The 12,833-nt window shown below is 50.0% G+C and overlaps 1 protein-coding gene across 2 annotated transcripts in view; it reads left to right on the top strand.

The window, feature by feature from the left end:
• Nucleotides 1-12,833, top strand: part of JPH2 (junctophilin 2) — a 68,248-nt gene that overhangs the window by 47,827 nt on the left and 7,588 nt on the right. The window lies entirely within an intron of this gene.

Below are 12,833 nucleotides of genomic sequence, written 5' to 3'. Positions count from 1 at the left end.
TGTTGGCCCAGCTTTGCCAGAGGAATTCATAGTTTCATGTGTCTCCACACTGGACAGGGGGTTGTCAGGTTTAGCTAGTTAATGCCTATAAAATGCGGTGAGAAAGTTACTACTGCAAAATATTATCATTCGTTACTATTTAATTTCTTCCCACAGATGCAGATTATTCTGTTAAGAAAATCCTTGGCAGGCTATTTCTTGAGATCGAGCAGTAGGGAGTTAATAGATGTGATGTTTACTACTAGAACCTGAGCATAAATGCCAGAAACTTTCCCGAACTACAGCCAACTGGAAATGCATTCTTCTTACGTTTTGTAAACCTGACTTTGTCAACTGAGGGAGCAGATCTAGTGGCTAGTGCAGACAACTTGCGGTCCTAACTCTGACATCTTTCTCCTGACTTGTTTTGTTACCTCAAGCAAGTCACTCCACCTCTCAGTGCCTGAATTTACAAAGAGGCTAGGTGATTTGCCTAAGGTAATACAGGAAATCAGTAGCAGAGATGGGAATAGAACCCAAGTGTCCAGACTCCCAATCCCCTTCATTAACCAGTAGGCTGTGATGCTTACTTCTCCTTTGGTTTGAATACCTTGAGGATTACAATGATCTCTGGTATTAACATGAAAACAGGACACACAGTAGGAAAGAAAAATTGCTCCTCTCCAACACAGAGAGAAACTCTGCAGGTTGAAGGAGAAAAATCCCCACAGATATTGTCCAAATTCCCTGCAGACTTCTGTTGTCCCTGGCTTTAATAGCCGAGATACATCACTCTGTGGGAGGACTTCCTGGGTACCCAAAGCATGGTCAATTCTGTTGTAGCTGGCTTTAAGCTGGGAAGCACCATCACACGTTGGCATGTGTGTGAGCCAACATATGACGCTTCAGTTAACAATAGCTCATTTGATCCCAGCATGAGACTGTCAGCTGTCACTTATGGTTCCACAATTCACCCAGCACACACCAGGGTATTTATAGCATGCATGTAAGAGGAAATTGGAATTCCCAGTGTGGGGTTTTTTTTAAGTATATATTTAGATTTTTTTGCATCTGTGGTGATTCCATGATGTAATTTGTGCACTCTTTGCAAAATGCCCCCCCGCCCCCGGGCTGAAACAGCATGTCATTCCTGCTTCAAACCTCAAATGCTTGAATCAGCTAAATGCCTTTTGAATTTAGAGTCACATCAGATTCTTGCATCTTCTAATATTTTATTAGCATTCCTGTTTTCCTTCTTTTGCTCTCTTTTTAATGCAAATTATGTTTTATTGAGAGAATGGAGTACAGAAAAGCAAAATGATACAACACTACCAGGAAAACATGCACCTGTAAACAAAACTGTAATGGCCTGAATTTTCATTTACACTCAAATCCCTTTATACCACTCTGCCAGTTTAAAAGGGCATAAACGTAGCGTAACTGAGATCTGGCCCACTAGCAATCAAATTCCAACCAAGTGTTATACAAATGGAATTTCTTCATGTCAATCTTTCTTATGTCAGGCTGTTCCTCTCTCTTTTACTGAGTTTTATTTTAAGTACGTGATTTTTAAATAATACAACAACCTCCAGTTTATCTGCAGACTTGAGTTTATGGGGATCAAATAAAGACCCAGAAATCACATGTACACAAAGAGAAAATAAATGTCATTTATTCGCTTTTGCATGGTTTCAACCCATGGCAGTAACTCCCATGACTTCTCATCACGTGACACATCAGTCATTTCTATTCACAGTGCTGTCTCCTCCGGATTCAGGCCATGATTGGTTGCACACATCTGGCAGTGTGATGTCTCATTGTAGATGCATCCTTCCCCCTCTGTTATGGGTGCGAGGTAGAGCTGGGTAAAAATTTTTGGATGAAACTTTTTGGCAATAGCAAAAGTTTCGCAAATTCATGTCCGTTTTGTCAGTTTGGTTCAGATGGAAAAAAATCTGAAAAAGTTGAAACCTTTTACGTCAATGTTTTCAAAATGAAATGTTTTGAGTTTTGGGGGTCAAAATGACTTTTTATTGCAACATTTCTGTCTTATTTTTTTTAAATGCAAAAATGTACAAGCACTGCTCAGATTAAAAACCAAACGTTTCATTTTGGGTCAACTAAAATATTTCTTTCAAGCCAAAATGATTTTTTTTTTTTTTACTTTTTGCTTCACTGAAAACTCCAAAAAATTTCATTTTTGGTTAGACTTGAAACAATTTTTGTCCTGATTTTTCGGAACGATCAGTGAACTGAAAAGTCCATTATTTGCCCAGCTCTTGTGAGAGGAGTCCTGGACTTACACAGCTACGTTCCCAAGGGTATGTCTTCACTGCAGAGTTAGCTTGGGGGATTGGGACGCAAGTCTCAGCACCCTGATTAGCCTAGCCTGGCTGTTAGCATCCTCACAGCAAAGCTACACCTATGTTACTGTGTCCTCACTGGTTCTGCACTTGACCATGCATCCCTGGGGGCATATCTCGGGGTTCTTCTTCGAGTGCTTGCTCATGTCGATTCCATTCTAGGTGTGCGTGCGCCCATGTGCGCGACCGTCGGAGATTTTTGCCTCAGTGGTACCCAAAGGACCGGCTGTAGTGCCCTCTAGAGTGCCATGCTCATACCGCGATTTATCAGGCACTGCCGGCCCACACCCTCTCAGTTCCTTCTTACTGCCATGGTGGTCAGTCAGAGCGCCTCTCTTGCTTGTCAAGAGCTAGCGGTTTCTCCCATTGGACTTCATGCCTTCAGGCCTTTGTTTGATTGTAGTTAGTGTTAAGTAGTTGTTAAGTGCATAGTTAGCTGATAGTTAAGGTCTCAGCATGCCCCGAGCTCCCAGGTTTAAGCCCTGCTCGGTCTGTGGCAGACCTATGCCTGTGAATGACACACACACACACCCCCACCCCGACAGCTGCCTTGGGGGAATCACACATCAAGGAGCGTTGCCAAATCTGTAAGAACTTTCAGCCTTACACCCAGAAGGAGAGGGACATTCGCCTCAGGGCTCTCCTGATGGAGTTCGCTGCCTGCCCGGCTTCCGAGCCCTCTGCGCAGGCCGTACTGAGTACTTCGGCCTCTGTGCGCAGTGCGCCACCGGCGCCCAGCTCCTCTTGGCAACGTTCGCTGTCACTGGTGCTGAAGAAGGCAAAGAAGCACCCGCCAGTGCCAAGCAAGAAGGCCTGGGGTCATCCAATAGAGAGACCAGGCCTGTCCGCTAACCTTCTCCAGAGCAACACAAGCCTGCCTCTGCAGCTGGAGCTCTTAGCCCTCTTAAAGGTCCATCACTGACTCTGGTGAGCAGACTGGGACCCACCATCCTGCCTGCACCGTCGTCATCCCAAACCCAGGCGCAGAGAGAGCACAGTTCACCCTCTCGCTGATCCGCATCTAGAGGTCGGTCTTGATCGCCGGCAGCGTGGGACCGCTCCCCCTTGTGTTACCGGTCTCCACAGCACCATTCCCCCCGATGCCAGTTCTCCCTGGTAGTGGGACCATTCTCTCCAGTATAACAACCAGTCACTTACGTGTGGCCAGCGCTCACCAGTAGCCACAAACAGCAAGCAGACCCAGGAGTCGACGGCTCCTTCCTGGTCGCTGGAGAGTGGTTCCTCTGGTGCAAAGGCCCAATTCAGCCCATTGCCTCAGTCTCCATGATGGGATTGGGCACCGGAAACTGCTCTGCCGTCCATGGCACCGCAGTGGCAGCAAGGCCAGTGGCCAACACAGTGGCCATATTGGGGAGCATGGGGAGTTCTGGTGATGACAATGCCTCCTTCGCAGCACGCATCAGTGGCCATGTCAGAGCGAAGATCGACAGCCCCACCGGCACCAGGTCCGGTACCAGAAGCTCGCTCTGAGGTCAGGGTGGAGGATCCGGTGCCCACCCCCAAACCTTCCTCTCCAGTGGCTGCCAAACCCTCGGCGCCTCCACTGGTAGCCAGGGCCTCCTCCTCTTCTCCGGAGGAGGCGGTCGTGGGACGTTCCAGGGCCAGCCCCCCAGATGACTTTAAAGAACACCAAGTCCTTCTCAGGTGGGTGGCCCAGAACTTGGGGCTGGAAGTGCAGGAGATGGCGGAGCAGGAGGACACCCTTTTCAATGTCCTCTCAGCCTCCACGCTCCCCCGGATTGCCCAATCGGTACATGATGGGGTCCTCAAGATTGCTAAGGCTCTGTGGCAGACCCCATCCTCTATCCCACCCACCTCGAAACGGGCCAAGAAAAAGTACTTTGTGCCGGCCAAAGGTTTCGAGTGCTTGTATACCCACCCTCCCCTGTGCTCGCTGGTGGTGTCAGCGGCCAACGAGAAGGACAAGCAGGTCCCCCCTACCTCTACCCCCAAGAACAAAGAAGCCAAGAAACTTGATTTATTTGGCAGAAAAATTTATTCAACAGTCAGCTTACAATTTTGGGTGGCAAACCATCAGACCCTGCCGGGCCGATACAATTTTAACCTCTGGGACAGCCTCCAGAAGTTCCAGGACTCCCTTCCTTGGGGTCAGGCTCAGGAGTTTGGTACCCTGGTATAAGAAGGGACCGCAGCAGCTCAGCAGTGAGGGTTGTCGCATTGGCAGTGGTTATGCGACGCAACTTCTGGTTCCAAATGGCGGGCCTTTTCCAGGAGATGCAGGCCTCAATTCAAGACCTCCCCTTTGACAGAGTTGGGCTCTTCTCCGATCAGACGGACACCAGGCTACACGGGTTGAAGGACACTAAGGCTACCCTTCGTTCGTTGGGCATGCAAGGAGAAGGGACACCGGGTTTAGCTGTCGCCGCCCTTCCTCCTCTCTCTCCCCAGCCCAGCCCGGACCTGCTAAGCACCCGAGGGGGGCTAAAAACGATCGTTTTGAGGGTGCACTTGAGAGCGATTCCCCAGTCAGCTGGCCAGATCCTGCCCATCCTTTCCTCAACCACCTTTCTCCCTACCACTCGGCCTGGTCGCGGGTTACCTTGGACTGCTGGATCCTGGACATAGTAGCTCGGGGCTATACCCTGCAGTTTGTGAATATACCTCTTTCCCACTCCCCTGCTTCCCCGTCCCTCTTCAGGGATCCCTCTCACGAGCAACTCCTGGTTCAGGAGGTCGACAAGCTTCTGCAGTTGGGGGCTGTGGAGGCAGTTCCTCGGGACATGGAAGAAAGAAGATTCTACTCCCGATACTTCCTAATCCCGAAGGCGAACCTGGGGCCTCAGACCCATCCTGGACCTGCGTGGCCTCAACAAGTCTCTCAAGAAGTTGAAGTTCCACATGGTCTCCCTGGCCTCCATTATCCCCTCCCTGGATCCAGGGGACTGGTACTCCGTTCTCAACTTAAAGGACGCTTATTTCCATGTCTCCATATTCCCAGGACACAGACGGTTCTTGTATTTCATAGTGGCGGGGCGCCACTTCCAGTTCATGGTGCTACCATTCGACCTGTCCTCAGCCCCCAGGGTGTTCACGAAATGCATGGCGCCAGTAGCGCCTTACCTCAGACGCCGGGGGGTCCAGATCTTTCCGTATCTTGACGACTGGTTCATCAAGGGCAGGTCTCTGGGACAGGTGCGGAGAAGCCTCGATCTGGTATGCTCCACTTGCAGCGACCTGGGCCTGTTGATAAATACGGAAAAGTGCACGTTAACACTGGTCCAGTGCATAGAGTTTATCGGAGTGGTTCTCAATTCCCAGGCCTTCCTTCCGGAAACACACTCTCAGGCCATGGTGGATGTCATTGCCCACGTGAGGAGACATCCGATCACCACGGCCCTCACTTGCCTGCGACTGATGGGCCACATGGCAGCGTGCACGTACATGGTCAGGCATGCCCGGCTTCATGTGCAACCCCTGCAAATGTGGCTAGCAACGGTCTACGTTCCCAGCAGGCATCCTCTAGACCGAGCAGTCACTGTGCTGGACCACGTCCTCTCGCTCTTGAACTGGTGGCTAGACCCCAAGTCAGTGCTGCGGGGGATTCCCTTTGTGTCCCCATCACTGTCGCTCACTCTGGTCTCGGACGCGTCAGATCTGGGCTGCGGAGCCCACGTGGGCGAGCTCAGCACCCAAGGTCGCTGGATGCAGCACGACTTAGCTCTTTGTATCAACGTCAGGGAGCTCAAGATGGTGCGCCTGGCCTATCAGGCATTTTTGTCCCACCTGAAAGGCAAGGTGGTGCAGGTCCTCATGGACAACACGGCTGCAATGTATTACATCAACAGGCAAGCGGAGCTCAGCCTCTGGGTCCTTTGTGTGCAGAATGCCATCCACCTGGTGGCCGCTCACGTACCTGGAACCAGGAACATCCTGACAGATCGCCTCAGCAGGGCCTTCTCCTCTCGCCATGAGTGGTCATTCCATCCGGAAGTGGTCAATCTGATCTTCCGACGATGGGGGACTCCCCAGGTGGACCTGTTTATGTCCAGGCAGAACAGGAAGTGCCATGTGTTCTGCTTCATATACGGCGGGGACAAGGGTTCCCTGTTGGACACCTTCTTGATCCCGTGGTTGGGAGCGCTGATGTACACCTTTCCACCAGTGCCGCTTATCCACAGCGTCCTGCTAACGGTGAAGCAAGACAGAGCGTGCGTCATTCTCATTGCCCTGCGTGGCCTTACCAGCACTGGTTCGGCAGGCTGCTGAGTCTTTCGGTGGCCGACCCGCTGCAGTTACCTCTCCGTCCCGATCTGCGATCCCAGAACCACGGCAATCTGCTGCACCTGAACCTGGCGTCGCTGCACCTGACGGCGTGGCTGCTCTGTGTCTAACATGGACGAGCGAGAGTGCTCTGCAGCGGTCCAACAGGTCCTGCTGGGCAGCAGGAAGCCTTCCACCATGGCTACCTAGGTGGCCAAGTGGAAACGCTTCGCATGTTGGACCTTGGATAAGCGTGTTTGTCCTGAGGAGGCCTCGTTGCAGGACATCCTGGATTGTATGCTGCGTCTAAAACTCCAGGGCTTGTCGCTGTCTTCGGTCAGGGTGCACCTGGTGGCCATTTCTGCATTCCACCCTCCACTTCAGGGCAGTTCTGTCTTCACCCATCCCATGACGGCACAATTCCTGAAAGGTCTAGAGCGCTTGTACCCACACGTCCGAGACCCGGTTCCCCCGTGGGACCTGAATCTGGTGCTCTTGAAGCTCACGGGCCCTCCTTTTGAACCCCTAGCTTCCTGCTCCCTCCTGCTCCTTCCCCGGAAGGCGTCCTTCTTGGTCGCTATAATGTCGGCACGGCGGGAGTCCGAGATCAGGGCGCTCATGTCGGAGCCGCCCTATACGGTCTTCTACAAGGACAAGGTCCAGCTGCACCCACATCCGGCTTTTCTGTCCAAGGTTGTTTCCCAGTTCCACATGGGCCAGGACAATTACTTACCAGTCCTCTGTCCAAAGCGTCACGCATCAGATGAGGGGCGCAGGTTGCATACACTGGACGTCAGACGGGCGCTGGCGATAGAATGCGGCCGTTCCCTATGCAGATGTTTGTTGCTGTCGCGGACAGGATGAAGAGCTGCCAGGTGTCAGGCCAGAGAATTTTGTCTTGGATCACGGCGTGCATCCGCCAGGGCTACGAGCTGGCGACAGTGCCCCCACAAGTGGTTGTGACGGTTCATTCCACTAGAGCACAGGCGACTTCGGTGGCCTTCCTGGCACAGGTGCCGATCCAAGAGATCTGTCGGGCCGCCACCTGGTCATCCGTCCATATGTTCACATTGCACTACGCACTGACCCAGCAGGGGCGATTCCTGAAAGGTCTGCCGGCTTTGGCAGAGCTGTACTACAAGCTGCACGACGATGAACTCCAAGCCCACCTCCATGGATACTGCTTGCGAGTCACCTAGAATGGAATCGACATGAGCAAGCACTTGAAGAAGAAAAAACGGTTACCTTTCGTAACTGTTGTTCTTCGAGATGTGTTGCTCATGTCCATTCCATTACCCGCCCTCCTGCCCCTTGGTCGGAGTTGTCGGCAAGAAGGACCTGAGAGGGTGTAGGGATATACCGCGGCATAAGTGCGGCAATCTAGAGGGCGCTACAGCCGGCTTTACCGGTACCGCTAAGGCAAAAATCTCTGATGTTCACGCACATGTGCACGCGCGTACCTAGAATGGAATGGACGTGAGCAACACATCTCAAAGAACAACAGTTACGAAAGGCAGGTAACCATTTTTTCTTTGTGCTGAGAGGCTCTAGGAGTCATTCCCAGTTAATTATGTCAATTGTGTGAGATCTTGTCTATTCCCTGGGTGGAATCATGGGAAAGCATTGGAGGACTGTCGTTACTTGAGTGATTTTGCCTGCATCCTCACTACAAAGTGAGCAGTTTCCAGCTTGAGTGAAGCACTCAGGTTCTAACCCACACTCTCAGCCGGGCCAACCAGCCCAGACTTAAAGCACCTCCAAACACAGGTCAGAGGTTTTTTTGTGTGGACAGTTGGGGGGTTTGGGCTAAAACCCAGATAGGGGCCTTGGTAACTGTGCAGTGAAGACATACCCCAAGAGGGCTGCCCCTCTTTTGTGGGTGCCACTCAAGTAGTTAGAAATTCAAAGTGCTGTTCATTTAGACGGGTGCAAAAAGAGTGCCTACGTTGCCAGTGCAAATCGCACCAGCCCTTTAGTAAGTATTCTGCACAGTGTCCCAGCCAGTATCACGGGTGTAACAAAAAGGGGCAAAAATCCCGCAGGGAAAGGGCCTCGCTGAAATGTCGCACTCAGAGGCAGGCGACAAGGCACAGGCTGAGCAAACGCCGGAGGGTGAGAGAGGTGGGGAGTGCCGGCATGTTTGTGAGATTGATTTTTCTTGTGTGAATTATTCAGAGGGAGAAGACGGCACCAGCTGAGAGGCGAGGAACCCAAGGCGGGTGGGGAGGCCGCTGGGCGCTATTTTGAGGAGACTGAACAACTGGTGAAATGGCCTCCAAATAATCTAGTTGCAGCCAGAAATAAATGGCCCTGAATGGGTCTCTTTATGATTGACAGGAGCGTGCAGGGAGGGCAGGGTGGCTAAAATAAATCCTATACTTCTCCCCTACCCCCACCTTTGGTAGGAGTCACCCTGTACAGACCAGAGTTAGCAGCATACTGCTCACACCACTGATTTTTTAGCAGGAGTCAATCAACTTCCAGGCCAGGCTCAAAACCTCAGTTAATACTTGGAGGAAGGGAGAAAAAGAGATTGAACGGCTAGATAGTCCACTGCAGGGAGCCTGAAAGGCCCTGTTCCTTTGGAGCACATACTCTGCTACATACCTCTGTGTTCCCCAGAAGCTCTCAGGATCAGCAGAACCACACAGGGGATGCTGCTTCCAAAGACAGTTGTAGGTGGCATGGCTTGAACAGGAGCCAAAAGCATAATTCAGAGCAAATAATGTTTTAATGTGTGTTGCTTCAGTCTGTTCCTAGACTGCAGCTTAAGATTGGCTCGAATTATTATTGATCATTTGTATTACCACAGCACCTAGGAGCTCCTGTTGTGGACTAGCACCCCATTGTGCTAGGTGCTGGACAAACACTTGACAAATTCATTGTTCAAAATGGTTCGCCAAGTAATTCCTGCCAGTGGTTCTTGCTCTGCTGATCAGTCACAGGCAGCATGTTGCATTCGACGTTCAAAATGCAAACTGGACCCCTGGAGTATTTCTGTTCCCTGACCAGCTAAGCAGAGCTCTTGGAATCAAGTTTCTGGTCTGAATAGTCAGGATTACAAATGTAAAATTTGCTTTACATGAATGATATGCTTGAATAGTCCCTTAAAATTCACTGTCTCGGCCAGCACACTTGTTTGCTGAAATACTGGCAGAAAGTGACCACAAAAGGGCGTGAACTCAGAGTGAATAGAGTCTTTTACTCAGATGAATAGCCACAAACATGTTTCACTTAGGCACCCACCTCTAATTAAATCCGGGTTGTTTGCTCTAGTGTAGGCAGGATTTTTTGGCAATTGTACTAGACGAAACAGACTCCATCTTCTCCACCACCTCTCAGAAGGATTCTTAGCAGGGGTGTTGGATTGGGACCATGTGGAGTGGAAGGAAGCTGCAACCAGTGGGAACATGATGTGGTCTCCTGCATAGGGCACTAGGGCTCTGCCACTAAACTGCTATGTGACCTTGGGCAAATCACTTCCTCTCTCTGTGCCTCTGTGTCCTCTCCCACCCTTTGTCTGTCTTATCTATTTAGACTGCAGGTGCTTTGGGCAGCGGCCGTCTCTTACAATGTGCATGTACAGCACCTAGCACAATGCCGCCCTGATCTCAGTTGGGGCCTGTAGGCACCACTGTAATATCAGTAACAATAACCACCCTCCTGTAGACCAGGGGCCAAAGTACCATCCCTGCATCCTCACCTTTGCCTGCTGCCCTTTGACAACTGGCATAGGCCAACGACTCTACCCCATTCTGTTCAGATTCCTGCACTCTGCCCCCTGGTATCGCACCTTCCAGCAGTGCTTTAAGCGATGTGACCACGCATCTATTTGTTGTTTGTTTTTTTCATCATCTCCCCACAGGGAGAAGCGTGTGCAGGGCATGTTGGGTTGGTAGGGTTTTGTTGTTTGTTTTAAAGAGGCCAGATTGTACTACTGTACTTCAAAATGTAAGCAGGTTTGTTTGGTGGGGACTTGCTGTGCAGTCTTTGTGCAGGGCTACCGAGAAGCAAAGATTTACTGATACGCAAACAATGATCTAAGCTGTGTTGACACCAGCAAATCAGATGAGGTCAGACGTCAGAGTGAAATCTAAAGCCTGGAGTCACCTTGTGGAATTGTGATGGGTCTTTGCTCTGCTGTTCTGAACAGGATCTCCATGCCAGAGGTCACTTAGCTGAACATTGCACAGGTCTGCGGAGCCAGGCTTCATCTACACACTTGGCTGTCACAGCAGGCCCTTTTGCCTGGATGACTCATTTGGCTTTCCCTGTACAGGTGCAGGGAAGTCCAGCCAGGGAATGACTTTTTGTTTTGACCTATAGCTCCTTGTCTCAGTTTTCCCTTAGCTGCCTGTTTGAAGGGATAAGTAAGAGATAGAGATAAGTGTCTGTTTCCAATGTGTGGTGAATCTCTTCTGAAAACATACGGTGATTTTAGGAGTTTAGATGTATTGCAGAAAATCCAACCTGGCTCTTTTCACATGAGATGGTCAGAAAGTCCTTTCTTCAGGCAAAGGGAAATCAATGCATGGAACAAATTTCTAGGGCAAGTGACTAGAACAAAGAATATAAGAGTGAGAGACATTCACATTCGTTTCAGAAGGAGGGGAGTGAAGGGATCTGGAGAAAGTCAGGAAGGTGAGGTTGAGGCTATGACTACACTGATTTGCCAGTGCATGTACACGCACTCGCTGTCATCATGCTAGTAGCGGCAGTCAAGGCACAGCTGAGCCGTGTCAAGTACAAACCAGTGGGTATGTACTCTTCACAGTCAGGACTCTGGGATCCTATTCCAGCTCTTCACGTGACTGACTGTGTGACCTGGGAACATCACCTTCTATCTCTATGCCTCAGCTTCTCCATCTGCGTAATGGAGAGAACAGCAGCTACCTCACTGTGTTTCGACTGAGCTGCGATTGTGATACTGATTGTTTGTAAAGAATGTTTTGCTTCTTGGGTGAAAGGAGTGAAAGGAGCTACAAAGGTGTATGGGAGAATTTTTATTTCCCTCTCCCTAGAATAGCTGGGATTTTTCTTTAGTTGACAGGTTTATTAACAGAGAGGGAGAGAATCTTCTCTTGGCCTTTTCAGTGTATCCTTTAACCTGGAACGGGGTGTCATCTTCAGTAAAAGTCCCAGCTAGTTAAGTCACTCGGAGAAATGCAGCAGGACTGTTTAGCTGCTGGGAAATGCAACAAAAGGCCGGTTTGGGAGGAACTTGAATGAAATACAATAATATTCTCTAAGAGGGAAGAACCTTCTTGTCGTTCTGCATATTATCTATTTTTTCCGTGGAACCCTGCAGGGTCTGTGTGCCGGTTTCAGATAGGAATGTGTTGAATCACCGACTGGTGCCTGTATCAGACTGGCCTTGCAGAACACAGGATGAACCCATAAAATCAGGGCTGTCCTTAAAAATATAGTATGGGTGGTACACAATCTTCCTGCTGGGTCACATCCAAACTATTGACCTAGACAGTCTCCCATGGAACTAGACAGTCCCCATAAGTGGGCTTCAGAATATTTTAAGGTAAAGGCTTAGTTACTTGAACCTGGTGCTTTATATAGAGTCCATGTCAGAAACGGCACATGGCCGAGTACAGGCAGGAGGCCTGCAGGAACCATCCAGCACACGCAGAGTGAGTTACGTTACCTTGACCTGAAGAAGAGCTCTGTATAGCTCAAAATCTTGTCTCTTCCACCACAGCAGTTGGTCCAATAAAAGATATTACCTCACCCACTTTTTCTCTCTTGTTTACCTTATCCTAGGCTAGGATCTTGGCAAAGTGACAATGTAGACATTACAGTCTGTGAGCAGGTCCTGCTTCTAACTGAAGAGAGCAATCCCGGCCAATCCAACTAGACTACAGGATCTTTCCCATCTATAATGTCTATGATTCTGAAAACCCCCTGTTCCTGATTTTCAGATATTTAGTTTGGGAGGTGGCAAAGTTGGGTCTGTGATGCATATTAGTAGAGAGAATCTAACTTCCTGTTTGTACCTACAAATCAGGTCATTTGATGTGTAGTATTTGCACCTGCAGTGAAGTGCAGACACAAAAATGTAGATGCAGTTTTATGCAGGCACAAACTTGCACCCTCAAAAACAGTTGCCAGGTCATGGAGCACCAGAAAAGTAGGTCCCTTGTGTTCCCACATGATAACAAGAATCGGAAGGGGCCCTTAAGCATGTGTTCACGTCGACCCTTTAGCTCATGAGAACCAAGAGGCAGGCAGAAGGTGACC

The sequence above is a fragment of the Terrapene carolina genome, unplaced genomic scaffold (genome assembly GCF_002925995.2).
Source record: "Terrapene carolina triunguis isolate 2854851 unplaced genomic scaffold, T_m_triunguis-2.0 Scaffold130, whole genome shotgun sequence".
Classification (NCBI taxonomy): Eukaryota; Metazoa; Chordata; order Testudines; family Emydidae; genus Terrapene; species Terrapene triunguis.
Note: the sequence above shows the minus strand (reverse complement) of the source record. Positions and strands in the feature narration are given on the sequence as shown.